Source organism: Lepisosteus oculatus, unplaced genomic scaffold (assembly GCF_040954835.1).
Source record: "Lepisosteus oculatus isolate fLepOcu1 unplaced genomic scaffold, fLepOcu1.hap2 HAP2_SCAFFOLD_62, whole genome shotgun sequence".
NCBI classification, from domain to species: Eukaryota; Metazoa; Chordata; class Actinopteri; order Semionotiformes; family Lepisosteidae; genus Lepisosteus; species Lepisosteus oculatus.
In genome coordinates this window covers 968,024-985,000 of record NW_027168171.1, presented here as the reverse complement: position 1 = coordinate 985,000, position 16,977 = coordinate 968,024, and the positions used below count along the sequence as shown (strand labels likewise).

At 44.3% G+C, this 16,977-nt stretch overlaps 7 non-coding genes across 7 annotated transcripts; 3 read left to right on the top strand and 4 right to left on the bottom strand.

Moving 5' to 3' along the window:
• Window positions 1-268: 268 nt before the first annotated feature.
• On the bottom strand, window positions 269-432 carry LOC138231885 (U1 spliceosomal RNA). The gene has a single exon (XR_011186848.1). It is a non-coding gene; the product is annotated as a U1 spliceosomal RNA (small nuclear RNA).
• A 4,265-nt stretch (window positions 433-4,697) lies between these two features.
• trnai-aau (transfer RNA isoleucine (anticodon AAU)) lies at window positions 4,698-4,771 on the bottom strand. The gene has a single exon. It is a non-coding gene; the product is annotated as a tRNA-Ile (tRNA).
• Window positions 4,772-5,601: 830 nt separating this feature from the next.
• On the bottom strand, window positions 5,602-5,673 carry trnag-ucc (transfer RNA glycine (anticodon UCC)). Its single transcript has one exon. It is a non-coding gene; the product is annotated as a tRNA-Gly (tRNA).
• A 3,357-nt stretch (window positions 5,674-9,030) lies between these two features.
• On the bottom strand, window positions 9,031-9,112 carry trnas-gcu (transfer RNA serine (anticodon GCU)). The gene has a single exon. It is a non-coding gene; the product is annotated as a tRNA-Ser (tRNA).
• Window positions 9,113-14,545: 5,433 nt separating this feature from the next.
• On the top strand, window positions 14,546-14,617 carry trnag-ucc (transfer RNA glycine (anticodon UCC)). The gene has a single exon. It is a non-coding gene; the product is annotated as a tRNA-Gly (tRNA).
• Window positions 14,618-15,947: 1,330 nt separating this feature from the next.
• LOC138232044 (U5 spliceosomal RNA) lies at window positions 15,948-16,061 on the top strand. The gene has a single exon (XR_011187003.1). It is a non-coding gene; the product is annotated as a U5 spliceosomal RNA (small nuclear RNA).
• Window positions 16,062-16,455: 394 nt separating this feature from the next.
• Window positions 16,456-16,574, top strand: LOC138232062 (U5 spliceosomal RNA). The gene has a single exon (XR_011187021.1). It is a non-coding gene; the product is annotated as a U5 spliceosomal RNA (small nuclear RNA).
• The last annotated feature ends 403 nt before the right edge of the window (window positions 16,575-16,977 follow it).

Genomic DNA, 16,977 nt, shown 5'->3' with positions numbered 1-16,977 from the left:
ACAGTACCGAGGCCCCCCATGACCAAATAAAGGCTAACCTCGATAATCAGCCTAAAGAACGCAGACTACAGCAAAACGACTGACTTTGAAAAGGGAATGAACGTCCGGAAGGAGTAGTGGAATTAGCTTGAGATTCTTCTCCGGACCCCTAACTAAAAGCCAGCGAGAACCAGCAGCGGCGTCCACTCCTGTCGAACCGGGATCCTTCCGCAGCCACGCAGCTCGTGGTGTCCTAACCCTCCCGTATCTGATTTTGGACCAAGCACATCAGGGGAGAGCGCGAACGCAGTCCCCCACTACCAGAAATCATGCAGTCGAGATTCCCACATTTGGGGAATTCGCAGGGGTCAGCACAGCCGGAGTGCAATGGCCGAGCCTCGCCCTGGGTGAACCTCCTTCTTGATCAAGGTATCTCCCCTGCCAGGTAAGCATGAGTTAAACAGGCCCCTGCAAGCGGCCCGCACCCACAGCACAAATCGCGCAGCCTAGGCCACCTCCTCGCCCCGCACGCCACCGCCTCCTCCATGGCAGACTGTGCCGGACCGGCAGATAACTTCCGCTTATTTTTACCATATTAAACACTGGAAATCCTCCCACTTGCATTTGTGACACTTGATTTTGGCATCACCTAAGACACTCTTAAATCTGAGCAATGAGCAATTCTTATATAAATGCAATAAAATCATTATGCTCAAACTATGAGAGAGAATTTTAAGGATAATTTAAGAAATCAGTCTTAGCTTGTATCTATACACAGATGGTATTATTTATTTTCAAAGGAAACCCGCGAGGATTCCCCTGGTGTGCAAGATGTGCCTGAATACTTTTGATCAGCTTCCTGCTCAGTTGAAGAGGGCGTGTATGAAGCACACCACGGCAGAAGAGATCAGGATGGCCTCTCAACAGGTGAGGGAGGACATGATGAATCACCTGAAGAACGGGGTCATCGTGGATTACAACAGAATAGAGATCAAAGGACACTTTGTGGGCTTGAAATACAAAGAAAATCTTGTTCTATGGTACAAGATAAATACAAAACTTAAGCTTTTATTTTAATTAGATTTATTTATAAAGCATAAGCAATCATTTATTACATTAATACATGTGAAAATAACATTTTAGTATCATACGTTTAGTATATTTAGTCCCTAATGCTGAAAGAAATGATCATAGAACATGACATCTAACCTTACCTGCGGTGTTTTTAATCCCTATTGCTCAATGCACGGTGAAAGCATTGCATACATATGTCTGACAATGAGGAATGGGCCCCTGAGACAGTCATTTGCCTGTTTCACAAATGATCGTATTTTATTAGAGATTCTGTTTGGGATTCAGATGTGCATTCGGACAGCAATCCCTTTCAAGAAATGATACGTTCTGGATGAGGTCAAAGGTGCTGGAACACTGTATTTAGGATGTGTTTGCAGAGACTGTGTGCCTCCTGCTTCAACGCAGTGATAAATAGATGTGCTCCTGTAATTCATTGGTACATGCCCAGGGCAGTAAGCAGTCTGAGGATTTATTTCCAGACGGCATAGAGCAGTGAAGCAGTGAAGTAGTGCAACACACTGGATCATTATATTATTAGAATCTATTCTACTTACATTATTACATTATACACAATTTGAGTTCATTTTAAAAAGTAAAAGGTAATGAAAGGAATGCATTTTCATAAGAAAGATAATACCGATATGCATGTGATAATCTTCCTTATATCATGTAGTGCGTCATTTGGACACTTTGTGGGATTGAAATACAAAGAAAATCATGTTCTATGGTACAAGATAAATACAAAACTTAAGATTTTATTTTAATTAGATTTGTTTATAAAGCATAAGCAATCATTTATTACATTACTATATGTGAAAATAACATTTTTGCATCATATTATTACATACAGGTCTCTAGCTTCAACACAGTGATATATATATATATGCTCAGTGATTTATTGGTACATGCCCAGGTCAATAATCAGAATGAGGATTTATTTCCAGACGGGCTACAGGTAGTGTTGTGAAATACTTCAACACACTGGATCGCAGATTTAGACCCCCTGCACTCTTACTCCTTAAAAACCAAAGAAATGAAGATATGTAGTAATCACATTGCAACAGGGGTGACAGTGACTTAATGCTTATACTAGTGGACTTCTGGTACCTTTAGGGTACGGTGTTCCCTGAAGGGCTCTCAAACCCCGCATTTCAGATGCCTAGCTGTTTCGCTGATGTGTTGCACCTCAGAATCACTTTTAAACCTTACCTCTGGTATCTTTAATCCCTATTGCTCAACGCATGGTGAAAGTATTGCATAAATGTGTCTGAAAATGAGCAATGGGCACCTGAGAGACTCATTTGCCTGTTTCACAAATGATCATATTTGACTAGAGATTCTGTTTGGGATTCAGTTGTGCATTCTGACAGCAATCCCTTTCAAAAAACGATACATTCTGGATGAGGTCAAAGGTGCAGGAACACTGTATTTAGGATGTGTTTGCACTTATTCTGTGTCTCTAGCTTCAACACAGCGATATATGTATATGCTCACTGATTTTTTGGTACATGCCCAGGGCAATAATCATTATAAGGATTTATTTCCAGATGTGCTAGGGGTAGTGTTGTGAAATACTTCAACACACTGGATCGCAGGTTTAAACCACCTGCACTCTTACTCCTTAAAAACCAACAAATGCAGATATGTAGCAGTCATATTGTAGCAGACACTCATTTGCCTGTTTCACAAATGATCATATTTTACTAGAGATTCTGTTTGGGATCCGGATGTGCATTCTGACAGCAATCTCCTTATCGCGGCTTTGCCCTTCTTGCCTCTTTGGACAATATCTCCATCTTGTGGTCGTTGTTGGTAATGTCTAGACAACATCTCCATCCTGTGGTCGTTGTTGGTAATGTCTTCTTATGCCCTTTTTTATTTTAATTCTCTATTAGTTGATTCTAGAATCTCTACAATGGAGTTGAAAACATCAGTTTTATAGCAGACAATATGACATTATTTATAGTCCAATTAGAAACTTATTACCCTGTTTTTAACATAATAACAAATTAAAATTGATTAAAACTAAGTTTGGAACACCAGGGAACATTACAAATGATTTTTAGGAAAACCATGAGGTTCTCTGTGTCCGATGCCTGCAAGGGGAGAAAGCTAGAATCCTTTGATTTTTTCAAAATTTGAAAATAAACATCATATAACAACAGCTTTCATTCCTAGGAGTGAAAAATAACAATTTTTTAAGACATAGTAGTTTCTAAAACACTACAATAAAGTTAAACACATCAGTTTTATATTACATTATTTTTAGTGAAATTAGTCATTTTTTGCACTATTTTTAATAAAATATCTAATTAAAAGTGATTAAAATTAAGTTTGGAACAACAAGGAACACAAAAAAAAAGATTTTTAGGAAAACCATGAGGTCCTCTGTGCCCGATGCCTGCAAGGGGAGAAAGCTAGAATCCTAAAAAAAAGTTATCAATTCTAGAGCCTAAGAGGAAAACAAGACAAATGTATATCTCCAAATAATTTTATGTGCTTCAGAAGAGCCCAGGAAAGTTTTTTGCATACATGAAACCACGCCCGTTTGCACGTAAGCAGACATGGTTGCACACATGACTGCATGAAAGCACACGTGCATGCGAAGTCATCCTGTTGAGCATTTGAAAAGCCGCACCACGCCGCACTTGAAATAGCTCTTACATTAGTGGTAGACGCAGGAATCGCCTTTTTATTTACGCTCTTACCAACGCGATGGAAAGCAAAACAAAGCAAAGCAGAGCAAAACAAAACGAACAAACGAAAACCCTCACGTCCCGCACTTGCATATAACGCCGTTACGTGCCCAAGCGGTATTGTACATCATCCTAGCACTGCACCCCGGGGCGTAAGGTATATGGGAACGAGCACACGCCACGAATCGTCTCGAATCACTCCCTACAGCTGTAAGGCGCCTTGAAGCGTGCACCCCCAACATTCTTCTTTGCGCATCTGTGAAAGGTAAACTCTTGAGCAAACTCTGAACCAGCTCTAAGGAAACTAATCTGATTAGACGTTACTTTGACTCATCTTTTTACTCTCAGTGCTGGATTGCTCAAACTCCAGCTAGGGTTAGGTTTAACATTCCCACACTACTTAGACACTTTGTTTACACTCAGTGCTGGATTTTGGGAACTTCAGGACGAGTGGGAATTTTCTCCTATCTGTCAATTCTGTTTTGTTTTGGAGACTCTTGGCTGCCTATATTGTACAGTGCAGCGTGAAGGAAACATTTTCCAAAACTGTGTCAGCTCAAAAGTTGTAAGAAAACCTCTCCAGCTGCTTTACCTTTCTTCATTTTTGTCATTTAATGTGACAATCGATGTATAACTGGAGCCTCACATATGCAAATAGTGAGGCTCCAGTTCGACACCACTTTACAGTATATGACAAAAGCATGGCAGACTGTGCCGGACCAGCTGGTAACTTCCGCTTATTTTGACCATATTAAACATTGGAAATCTTCCCACTTGCATTTGTGACACTTGATTTTGGCTCCACCTAAGACACTCTTAAATCTTCAAACACTTTTCTCTTCTCCCGCAACACTCTTGTCTGTCGGCACTGTGTGGCAGCGTTGCAGGACAACCCATCTCACCACGGAAAGGAACCTAACAGCTTTGGTAAGAGAGGAGAAACGGACATGGCCCGTACGGGGCTCGAACCCACGACCTTGGCGTTATTAGCACCACGCTCTAACCAACTGAGCTAACCGGCCTCATGACAGTGTCCCTCTCTGTGCTGCAAAAAATCGAACTCAGGGAATTTCTTTTGTCCTCCTTTGAATAGAAAGCCGTGTAATTCAGTGTACGGGCTTTCTCATGCAGTTTCATGGTTTCACAGCATTATTCAGCTGATTTTAAATGTACCTAAAGGAGAAACATTATTGAAGACCATCAATTACCAAGAGCTTTTGTCAAAGGTTTTGGTGGTCATTTTTAATGACCACAGAGCACTATGACCTCGGTTTTACATCTCATCCAAAAGACAGCGCCCTTTTACAACACAGCTTCTCCGTCACTATATTGGGAGATTGGGACCCGCACAGACCTCAGGGTGAGCGCCTCCCCGCTGGCCCCATTAACACCACTTCCAGCTGGAAGCTTTGTTTTTCCCTGTAGCTCACCCTCATCCAGGTACTGACCTGGCTCACATCTGCTTAGCTTCAGTGGGTTTTCAGTTGCGAGTTGCAAAAGTTGGGATGCAAGTGATGGAGCCGTTCGCTGCAAAAGCCACTGCATTGGCCAGGAATCGAAACCAAGCCTCCTGCGTGGCAGGCGAGAGTTCTAACAATGAACCACCAATGCTCAATGCCTGTACCTTCAAAAAAGACGCTTTTTTGGTGCTGTGTGCAAAAAGCGTCGACATCTACTTCCAGCTGCAAAATGCCATCCGCATACGCTGTGAATTTATTTATTTAGACACCGCTCAGAATCCCCTGTAAGATTCTCCTTCAATTCCATTTTGCAGTGCTTTAGCTCTTTCAAAAGGCTTCGCTTTGCTAGTCACAATCCAAGGCTTGTGACAGCATTTGAAAACACTTGCCACTGCGTTGGCCGGGAATCAAACCCGGGTCAACTGCTTGGAAGGTAGCTATGCTCACCACTATACCACCAACGCACGACCGCAGGCGCCCTGCAGGACACCACCAGAGAATGCTCACGATTTCAGAAGCTGTCTCCGGGACGTGCTGATTCCACACATCCTGAATAAATCATGTTATTGTTAGTTGCTGTAGCTAGACGTTCAAATGAGTTTCATGGCCAGATGGACTGTTTCCTCAAGTGGTATAGTATTGCAGTAAGACAGCACGATGCCTGCAAGACTATGTCACGCTAAACGCCACAGATTGTGTTTGTCCGTTCGTGTCAGTCGTCCTGCAGCCACAGGAAGTGGGACACAAACATGCTGCAATGCTTTCAAGACATTAGGATTTGTTTGTGCAACATCCGAGAAGAGTACTTGTGGCTTGAATGTGACTGAGCAAGGTGTTTAAAGACAGAGACTGAAAACTGTTAAAGGATGAGTCAAAGTAACGTCTAATCGGATTAGTTTCCTTAGAGCTGGTTCAGAGTTTGCTCAAGAGTTTACCTTTCACAGATGCGCAAAGAAGAATGTTGGGGGTGCACGCTTCAAGGCGCCTTACAGCTGTAGGGAGTGATTTCAGACGATTCGTGGCGTGTGTCATTCCCATATACCGTACGCCCCGGGGTGCAGTGCTAGGATGACGTACAATACCGCTTGGGCACGTAACGGCGTTATATGCAAGTGCGGGACGTGAGGGTTTTGCGTTTGTTCGTTTTGTTTTGCTCTGCTTTGCTTTGTTTTGCTTTCCATCGCGTTGGTAAGAGCGTAAATAAAAAGGCGATTCCTGTGTCGACCACTAATGTAAGAGCTATTTCAAGTGCGCCGTGGTGCGGCTTTTCAAATGCTTAACAGGATGATTTTGCATGCACGCGTGCTTTCATGCAGTCGTGTGTGCAACCATGTCTGCTTACGTGCAAACGGGCGTGGTTTCATGTATGCAAAAAACTTTCCTGGGCTCTTCTGAAGCACATAAAATTATTTGGAGATATACATTTGTCTTATTTTCCTCTTAGGCTCTAGAATTGATAACTTTTTTTTCATTTTTGGCATTTTTCATCATTTTCCAGAAAGTGGTTGCAAGCCCGATATCATGCGAAGAAACTTCAGGATTCGGGGATCAGTCAATGGATTTTCTTCAAAGTTGGATTTTTGCACTCTGTGGACCAAGAGATGTTGTTCTATAATGTTTTTTTTTTCAAATTTAAAAATATCATTTTTTCATGGAGCTTTGAATGGGATGGATTCACCCTCCTTTAGCTAGGACAGAGCTCCAGGAGCCTGGGTAGGATTCTAGCTTTCTCCCCTTGCAGGCACCTGGCACAGAAGACAATATTTTTTTCCTTAAAATCTTTTTTTTTGTGTTCCTTGTTGTTCCAAACTTAATTTTAATCACTTTTAATTAGAGATTTTATTAACAATAGTGCAATAAATGACTAATTTCACAAAAATTAATGTAATATAAAACGGATGTTTTCAACTTTATTGTAGTGTTTTAGAAACTAATATGTCTTCAAAAATGGTTGTTTTTCACTCCTATGAATGAAAACTGTTGTTATATGATGTTTTTTTTTTTCAAATTTTAAATGATCATTTTTTCATGGAGCTTTGAAGGGGATGGATTCACCCTCCTTTAGCCAGGACAGAGCTCCAGGAGCCTGGGTAGGATTCTAGCTTTCTCCCCTTGCAGGCACCTGGCACAGAAGACATCATTTTTTTCCTTAAAATCTTTTTTTTTTTGTGTTGCTTGTTGCTCCAAACTTAATTCTATTCACTTTTAATTAGAGATTATATTAAAAATAGTGCAATAAATGACTAATTTCACTAAAAATACTAAAAGTAATATAAAACGGATGTTTTTAACTTTATTGTAGTGTTTTAGAAACTAATATGTCTTCAAAAATGGTTATTTTTCACTCCTAGGAATGAAAGCTGTTGTTATATGATGTTTATTTTCAAATTTTGAAAAAGCAAAGGATTCTAGCTTTCTCCCCTTGCAGGCATCGGACACAGAGAACCTCATGGTTTTCCTAAAAATCATTTTTTATGTTCCCTGGTGTTCCAAACTTAGTTTTAATCAATTTTAATTTGTTATGTTACAAACAGGGTAATAAAGTCTTAATTGGACTATAACTAATGTCATATTGTCTGCTACAAAACTGATATTTTCAGCTCTATTGTAGAGATTCTAGAATCAACTAATAAAGAATTGAAATAAAAAAAGGGCATAAGAAGACATTACCAACAACGACCACATGATGGAGATATTGTCTAGACATTACCAACAACGACCACAAGATGGAGATATTGTCTAGACATTACCAACAACGACCACAAGATGGAGATATTTTCCAAAGAGGCAAGAGGGGCAAAGCTGCGATAAGGTAAAATCATTTTTTGAAAGAGATTGTTGTCAGAATGCACATCCGTATCCCAAACAGAATCTCTAGTAAAATATGATCATTTGTGAAACAGGCAAATGAGTGTCAGCTACAATATGATTGCTACATATCTGCATTTGTTGGTATTTAAGGAGTAAGAGTGCAGGTTTAAACCTGCGATCCCGTGTGTTGAAGAATTTCACAACACTACCTCTAGCACATATGGAAATAAATCCTCATAATGATTATTGCCCTGGGCATGTACCAAAAAATCAGTGAGCATATATATATATATATCACTGGGTTGAAGCTAGAAACACAGAATAACTGCAAACACATCCTAAATACAGTGTTCCAGCACCTTTGACCTCATCCAGAACGTATCATTTCTTGAAAGGGATTGCTGTCCGAATGCACATCTGAATCCCAAACAGAATCTCTAGTAAAATACGATCATTTGTGAAACAGGCAAATGACTGTCTCAGGGGCCCATTTCTCATTGTCAGACACATGTATGCAATGCTTTCACTGTGCATTGAGCAATAGGGATCAAAAACACCGCAGGTAAGGTTAGAAGTCATGTTCTATGATCATTTCTTTCAGCATTAGGGACTAAATATACTAAACGTATGATGCTAAAATGTTATTTTTACATATATTAATGTAATAAATGATTGCTTATGCTTTATAAACAAATCTAATTATAATAAAAGCTTAAGTTTTGTATTTATCTTGTACCATAGAACATGATTTTCTTTGTATTTCAAGCCCACAAAGTGTCCAAATGATGCACCTTTGACCTCATCCAGAACGTATCATTTCTTGAAAGGGATTGCTGTCCGAATGCACATCTGAATCCCAAACAGAATCTCTAGTAAAATACGATCATTTGTGAAACAGGCAAATGACTGTCTCAGGGGCCCATTTCTCATTGTCAGACACATGTATGCAATGCTTTCACTGTGCATTGAGCAATAGGGATCAAAAACAGAATGGAAACAGACATGGAAACCAACAAGGATGGGATTTGAACCCATGCGTGCAAAGCACAATGGATTAGCAATCCATCGCCTTAACCACTCGGCCACCTCGTTAACAAAACTGGGCTGTCCCAACTGGGTTGGCGCGCTCCAGATGATCTTTTTCTTTTTTTTCCCTCGTACTCGAGGGTCATTTTCCTGTTCTAGTAAACAGGAGGCCCTGGGTCTGAATCCCAGTGGATAACCGCCTACGGCTAGACTTAATTAAATGCAAGTATTCATTTCCTGTCTTTAACACAACTTGTTTTTCTTAAAATGGATGCAACTTGCAAAACATGAAATACAAACCTTGCTAATCAGCGCTAGCAACTGGCAAAAAAAAAAGAAGTCAGCAATGTTTTTTTTCTTTAACCTTAACCCTGCTAATGGAGAAGAGTTAAAAGACCGAGTCTATGCAGCTTAAACGGTGCGCACGTCGGGTTCTTAGCTGAAAGGGTGGTAAATCACGCTCACCCCAGTCCTTAATCTTTTAAAGAGGATACAAAATTGAACCTAGTCGCCACATCACATACATCCTGTTCAATGATAAAAAGGTAACATCTATCCTCGCTCCAGAGTAAATCTCACATTGAGGGCATATTTTTTTTCACTTTACCGTGAATCGGGCTCGGCTGCACAGAGGAGAGAGCAGAGCAATGAGGTCACGGGGACAGGGGAGTCACACGCTGGCTGTTTGAACACGCGGAAGATCACTGAGGCATCCACAGTATATGGACCCTCCGTGCGCAATCAGTCCGCACTCCGGACTCTGAATCCTGCCATCCGAGTTAAGATCTCGGCAGAACCTGAAGCGCAGTTCCTTCTTAAAACGTAATCTGGTGAGCATTTCTAGAATCGTACTTGTATAGATGCAGCCTTTAATGTGTTGCTAGGTTAAAATTGATGACTTCTTGTATTTCAGTAGGCAACTGCCCTCTTGATTTTGGATTTAATTTCTTTATTACACGGGCGCTTTTATGAAGCCAAGGGACCAGGGAGCTGCCCCAGTACTGGGATGGCCAGTTCGAAATCATAGAAACTATTGTCAATTCCAGTCCCATGTCAGTGCGAGCAGGGATTTTGACATCTTGTTTTGCTATGTTCTGCACCAACAGGCAGGTGGCTCGGCCATTCCGTTCCAGTCTGGGGGTACAACAGACTGCTAGGTTCAGTCTGATAAACTGAGCTGATGGTTGGAAGAAAACCATCTCAGCGTCCATTCTCTGTCCCTTCTTTAGGACAAGGCGTACCGGAAACCCTGCTGTTGACGCAGGAACGATCAGGTCCGATTCGTTTACTACCTGGCAGGCCTGAGGAATCGTCTGACCTGACCGAATGTTCTCGGGGTCACCGCTTAGAGAGTGGGCATCTGGGTCCACCCGTTTCCACAGCACACTGTTTACTGTGTCCAGCTGGGCGCCCAGTCGAACCAATAGGTCTGCACCAATGCAGACCGAATGGGTCAGCTGAGGTGCTACCTGGAAGTAGTGAGCAAACTTCCTTTTTCCGATGGAGATGGAAGCTACACAGCTTCCTTTGCTCCAAATGGACCTATGAGGTGGGGGTGCCCACCACAGAACCTGTGACTGCGTCACCAGGGTCACCTGACAGCTTCGCGACAGGTCCTCGAACAGACCTTCACTGATTATGGACTTCTCAGAGCTGAGGCTAAGAATTACATCATCAACCTGCACTTCTGCCACCTGGACCCCCTCCCACCACCATGGGGTGGTAGTCCTGGACCCCCTGAGGTACCAGGGTGCACAGAAAGGACTCCCATTCATTACCGGACAGGGAGATCCACTCTTCTTCAGGGATGAAAAGGGGGTGTGCTTTACCTGGCGGGTCAAGCAGCTGCTCGGAGCACTGCTCCTGTAGTTGGGAGACCGTGGGAGTGCTGGCCTGGGCAGGACTTCCCTGTAGTTTTGGAAAGCAAGAAGAGACATTTATTCTCGTCCAGAGGAACCAAGAGGAACCTCCAACTCAGCTATAGTGTTCAGTGGGCACTGTGTGATCACAGCATAACCACTGAATCCCCCATTTTGCTGTGCAACAGGCTTAGGGTTTTTGACCTGAGCCCACAATTTTCCACGCTGGCAGTCCACCAGAGGCTCCAGCCTGTCAAGCAGGTCTTGGCCAATGAGTAGTGGCTCTGTTTTTAACCTAGAGATGTAAACAGGATGCACCACGTTTATTGGCCCGAACCTAAGTGCCACCCACACTCGGTGTGTGATCCTGGCATGATCCTGGGTATAGCTGGAAATATCTATCTTACACGGTTCTACCTTAAGTCTGATGCCTTTTCCTTTCGCTACTCGTTTGAGCTCGCTGAGTAGATCGGCTGACATCAAACTAATTTCAGCCCCAGTGTCAATCAGTGCTTCTCTATCTAAGACGTTTTCAAGAGAAACCTTGATATAAATACGCCTTGCTTTGCCTTTCTGGCTGAGATTCCCTAAGAATTGTAGGAAGCCTGCCTTTTCTTTGACTTCAGGGGCGGGGTCAGCGCCCAACTCAGAGTCACAGCCTTCTTCCAGGCAGGAACCCTCCCACCCAATCAGAGGTGAAGGGGCGTGGTCCCCCTAAGCTCATTCACACTTCTGGCATTCGGTGCGGAAGGTTTACCCTGTCCTGATCTCTCAGGCAGGGCTTGTTCAAGCCTGGCCAGGCGGGCTGCAGTCGACTCCCTTCGTCCAGTCTTATGATAGACTCTGCCTGAGCCCTTGCCTTCCCCGTAGCGCTCACGGCGGCTCTGACGCTTAGTGCGGTCCTGCCTGCCTATTTTGCGCCGGGGCTTAGCGAGCTCAGGAACCTCAGCTGCCTCGAGCTGAGTCGAGTCGTCAACCCTGCTGGCTTTAGTGGCGAACACGGCCGTTTTAGCAGGTTTTCACTCTGAGGAAGCAGAGACTTCAGCTCCCCAGGCTTTTTGAGCCAACCTTCTAATGTCAGCCATTTTCATCGCTGTGTGTGCATCACAATCATTTTCCTGACTGAGGGATGCAGATTAGCAATGAATAAACCTTTGAAATTCACGTTCTCTTCGCAACCCTCTTCATTCCGCCCTGCAAAATAAGTGCGCCTAAGCCTCTGATAATAGTCGCGAGGGGCTTCAGCTTTTTCGTGCTTAATATGGTGCACAGCAGCCACGGCAGCTATGGGATCGATAAAAGCCGAAAATTCTCCGATCATTGCCTGACACAGCTCCTCAAACCTATTACAGACCTCCGGTCCTTGTCTAGACATCCACTCGTGGACCGCTCGGCTGGTAGTTTTCCTTACTTACATAGCCTTTTCCTGTTCGGACGCTTCGGGCATAAACTGCAAAGTATATCTCAGCTCATCGATGTAGGTCTCCACATTATTCCCTGATACTGACGGGTCAAACCTTTCTACATCTTTGGCTAACTGCCTCAGGGAGTGGAGGTTAATTTTTACGGTTTCTCCGCGGGCAGGGAGACGGCCGTGATCAGGAGCAGGGGGTCTATGCCTGAATTGACTCGCCCTTGCGTTTCGCGCAGGACTCGGCGATCTCCCCCATGCCGATCCGACCACAGACCCTGGCCGGGAGAAACCTCCTCCCGGCACGCTGGGTGAGCGCTCCGGGCTGCTAGGTGGGCTGGCATGCAAGTGGGATCTAGTCTATTTTGCTTCCAGTACGGCAGCATCTGACTCCTTTTGCCTTTCCTGGCTGAGCTCATTTAAACTCTCAATTTCTTTTTCTTTTTCTTTCGAGCTCGCTTCCAGGTCTCTCCTAGCTACCTCAGCCGCAGTTTCTCTAGCAGACAAGTCATCTAATTTACCTAAAACTTCCCTGAGTCAGTCTTCACTTTCCTCATTTTTCACTCTCTTTTCTCTGATTATATCCAACAACTCGACTCGCTCCGCCTTATATCTTTCTAGCGTTCCCTGAAGCTTTTGAAACTTTGTCAGCTCGGACAAAGACAGTTCCAGCTGTTTAGCTAGATTTAAGGTGAAACTCGATAGGACCAGAACTGCGTTCACAGACACTCCTGTGTTAAGCTGGTTCGCTACCTTAGCTACTAAATCTACTTGCAGCTTCTCAATATCATCAAAGTTCAACTTTTCGATACCACTCCAGTAACCAGGATTGTCGTCGCTAGAAATAGTACTTATAAGCGAATCCACTTCAGACATTTTAGCAGCCATTGTCATTACGTCACAGAAACTTTAAGAGTATTACTTTTTTTTTCTTTTTCCAAAATACAGTATGGAATCTAGACACCCGAGCAGATGGATTTCCAATCAGCACACGTTACACTAAACGCAAGAAAACAAGGGGATTTCTTTATGCAGTTATCAGCACACCCGGTATTCGCGTATAGAAGCCGCGGTGCTGTGCTGAACTTGAACTCACAGCAACATCAGTTATTCTGTGCGACTGATTCTCATTTCATTCTAAACTCGCCCACCCAGGGACGCCATTAAATGTAATGGTTTGATGGGTTTACTGAGACAATTATTAATTGTAGCAGTAATCACAAGGTTGTTTGTTGGGGCTTTTAGAAAATCAATCGTCAGAACAACTAACAACGCACACACAGGGGTTCAATACACTAGATACATTTATTAATATAAATTGTGCACCAAACATATACTAGTCTGCCTGGATACGAGTGGCAGACCTTACTGTGAGGGTTATCAATATACAAGGTATATAATCCAGAAGAGATGCAAACACAAAGAGATACACAACAGAGAATATATGTCAATATATATCGTTCGGTTACCAAATCGCTAATCAGTGTTATTACCCACTGTTACTCTAAACTCGGAAGTAAATACATTACTCATGAATTAAATTGATAACAACTTGTGTTGAGGTACAATTGAATTCTCGAGACGCAATGTAGAACATGGGGTTTACTTATCCACTATGTATGGATTTGGAATTTCCCGGCACGAACACCAAACCAGCTGACAGGCTCTGTTGCAGCATTTGTTCCAGCGGTTGTCCAATGGGCGTTGTCCCGGCGTCATCTGGCTACCGGCCAACCAGTCAAGGTGCAGCTCGGAGTAGGACGGGCGGAGGAATCTGATTGCGGCGCGCAGGGCAGTCGTTGCTCCGAGGGGATCTACCAGCAGTCCGGCTGGCTGGTAGAAAGTTTCTATGCACAGAGTGTGACCGCGAGTCCTCACAAGTCACTCTTGTGCCTGGGAAGAAGCTGGTTCGTTCCCGGTCCAGCACTGCTTCTGAATAAGCTATTCAGGTTGTCGACGAGGGTCCAACTGTAGGGTCCAACTGTCCAACACAAACACAATCTGTGGCGTTTAGCGTGACATAGTCTTGCAGGCATCGTGCTGTCTCACTGCAATACTATACCGCTGGAGGAAACAGTCCATCTGGCCATGAAACTCATTTGAACGTCTAGCTACAGCAACTAACAATATCATGATTTATTCAGGATGTGTGGAATCGGCACGTCCCGGAGACAGCTTCCGAAATCGTGAGCATTCTCTGGTGGTGTCCTGCAGGGCACCTGTGGGCGTGCGTTGGTGGTATAGTGGTGAGCATAGCTGCCTTCCAAGCAGTTGACCCGGGTTCGATTCCCGGCCAACGCAGTGGCGATTGGTTTCAAATGCTGTCATGAGCCTTGGATTGTGACTAGCAAAGCGAAGCCTTTTGAAAGAGCTAAAGCACTGTAAAACGGAATTGAAGGAGGATCTTACAGGGGATTCTGAGCGGTGTTTGCATACACGCAGTCCGATACGGGTGCTGAAAGCTTGAGCTACTCTCAATGTCATGCTGCCTTTCCCCGGAGTAAATCTGTTACGTTGAAAGAATGCTTCTGGCAGGTTCAAAAAGGGACCCTTGTTAATTGGAGAAATCAATGATTTCAAATGAATTCTGTATGCGTTAAAAGACAGCTATACACAGAAAACATGCAGGACACTGCTCATGATGTTTCCCGAGCCGAAACACAGTGCGTTTTTCCAAGCCATCTGACAAAGCCCGCCCACTGAAAACTGCAGCAGGTCGTGTAAAGACGTTCAACTTTGTAACTACTGCACGCACAGGAAGCAGAATAAATAGTGGTGAGCATAGCTGCCTTCCAAGCAGTTGACCCGGGTTCGATTCATGGTAGAAAGTTTGAGCAATCCAGCAATGAGCGTAAAAAGATGAGTCAAAGTAACGTCTAGTCGGATTAGTTTCCTTAGAGCTGGTTCAGAGTTTGCTCAAGAGTTTACCTTTCACAGATGCGCAAAGAAGAATGTTGGGGGTGCACGCTTCAAGGCGCCTTATAGCTGTAGGGAGTGATTCGAGACGATTCGTGGCGTGTGCTCGTTCCCATATACCGTACGCCCCGGGGTGCAGTGCTAGGATTACGTACAATACCGCTTGGGCACGTAACGGCGTTTTATGCAAGTGCGGGACGTGAGGGTTTTCGTTTGTTCGTTTTGTTTTGCTCTGCTTTGCTTTGTTTTGCTTTCCATCGCGTTGGTAAGAGCGTAAATAAAAAGGCGATTCCTGTGTCTACCACTAATGTAAGAGCTATTTCAAGTGCGGCGTGGTGCGGCTTTTCAAATGCTTGTGGGCATTTCTCTGTTGTTGATTTATTTTTTTGTGTGTAACAAAGTGGCATTTTCATGTCCGGACGGGGAGACTTTATCATTCCGACATGAAGCCACTCTTAAGTCCTCTGAGGCGTGTCTGTCTGCAAGGCTTGTATTTTGGAAATGTTTTTTTGAAACGGAGAACGACTTTGAAATAGGCTTCCGCCGGCGCCTCGCGATCCAGGTAAGATTGTAGAAAGAACGCACCGGTGGCGGGGCTTGCTGTAGTTGTGGCCGAGTGGTTAAGGTGATGGACTAGAAGTCCATTGGCGTCTCCCTGTGCAGGTTTGAATCTGGCTGACTATGGCGGCCTGGGCTCTTGAAGCTGTGCAGCCATGCACTCTGGTTTCTCTTCATGTCATACAAATCTTTCGCCTTTTACTAAAGATTTCCGTGGAGAGGAGCATGAATGAGTTCCATGCAATTTTTGTGCTTCCCTGCCTTCGGGTGTGGCACAGCTGGGCTGGTCAAAGAGAGAAAACAAAAACGCTCACAATCGCTCTTGTTATGGCGATTGTGGCCGTCTGCTCTGCGAGTCCTTGGTCTCCGCCCGTCTGATTGGCGCTCTTTTCTTTGGGGGGCGGGAAGTGTCTGGCCGCATGGTATCTTGGGACTTCGCCTTGCATAGCGGCTTCCCAGAGTGCGTCGTTTCCGTTACAGTGTGGCCGGGTGTTTTCCGAGTTATCGCACGGATTGGGCTCGCCCGCAAGCCGAGAGCCACAGGCGATGAGCCCGGAGCTGAACGGGCCCCACTGGCTCGTTTGTAAGGCCAGGTGCATTGCCAACCACGACCGGCAGGGCAGAGGCCTTGAAGGTGGCCTGGGCTCCTGCAGCTGTGCAGCCACGCATTCTGATTTCTCTTCATCTCGTACAAATCTTTTGCTTTTTACTAAAGTTTTCTGTGTTGAGGAGCATGAATAAGTTCCATGCAATTTTTGTGCTTCCCTGCCTTCGGGTAGGGAGCAGCTGGGCTGGTCAAAGATAGAAAACAAAAACGCTTGCAATCGCTCTTGTTATGGCGATTGTGGCCGTCTGCTCTGCGAGTCCTCGGTCTCCAGCCGTCTGATTGGTGCTCTTTTCTTCGGGGGGCGGGAAGTGTCCGGCCGCAGGGGATACTTTGATCAGCCTGTAGGTGGAGTAGTTGGATTGTTTTCTTGTTTTGTGGAAGCAGTTTTTGTTTTGCAGTTCACGAAATGGCAACTTTTGGATCCCGCAAGAATGCTGTGCGTTTTGAGCTTTTGGATGACCTCTTCATCGTATGCAGTTCAGCAGAAAAGTGTTGCAGAAGGAACTTGGCTTTGAACCTCGGCACTTGGATTTCATCTTCGCTCTCCCAGGTCAGAAAGCATTTGAGGTTGTTTTTGCTA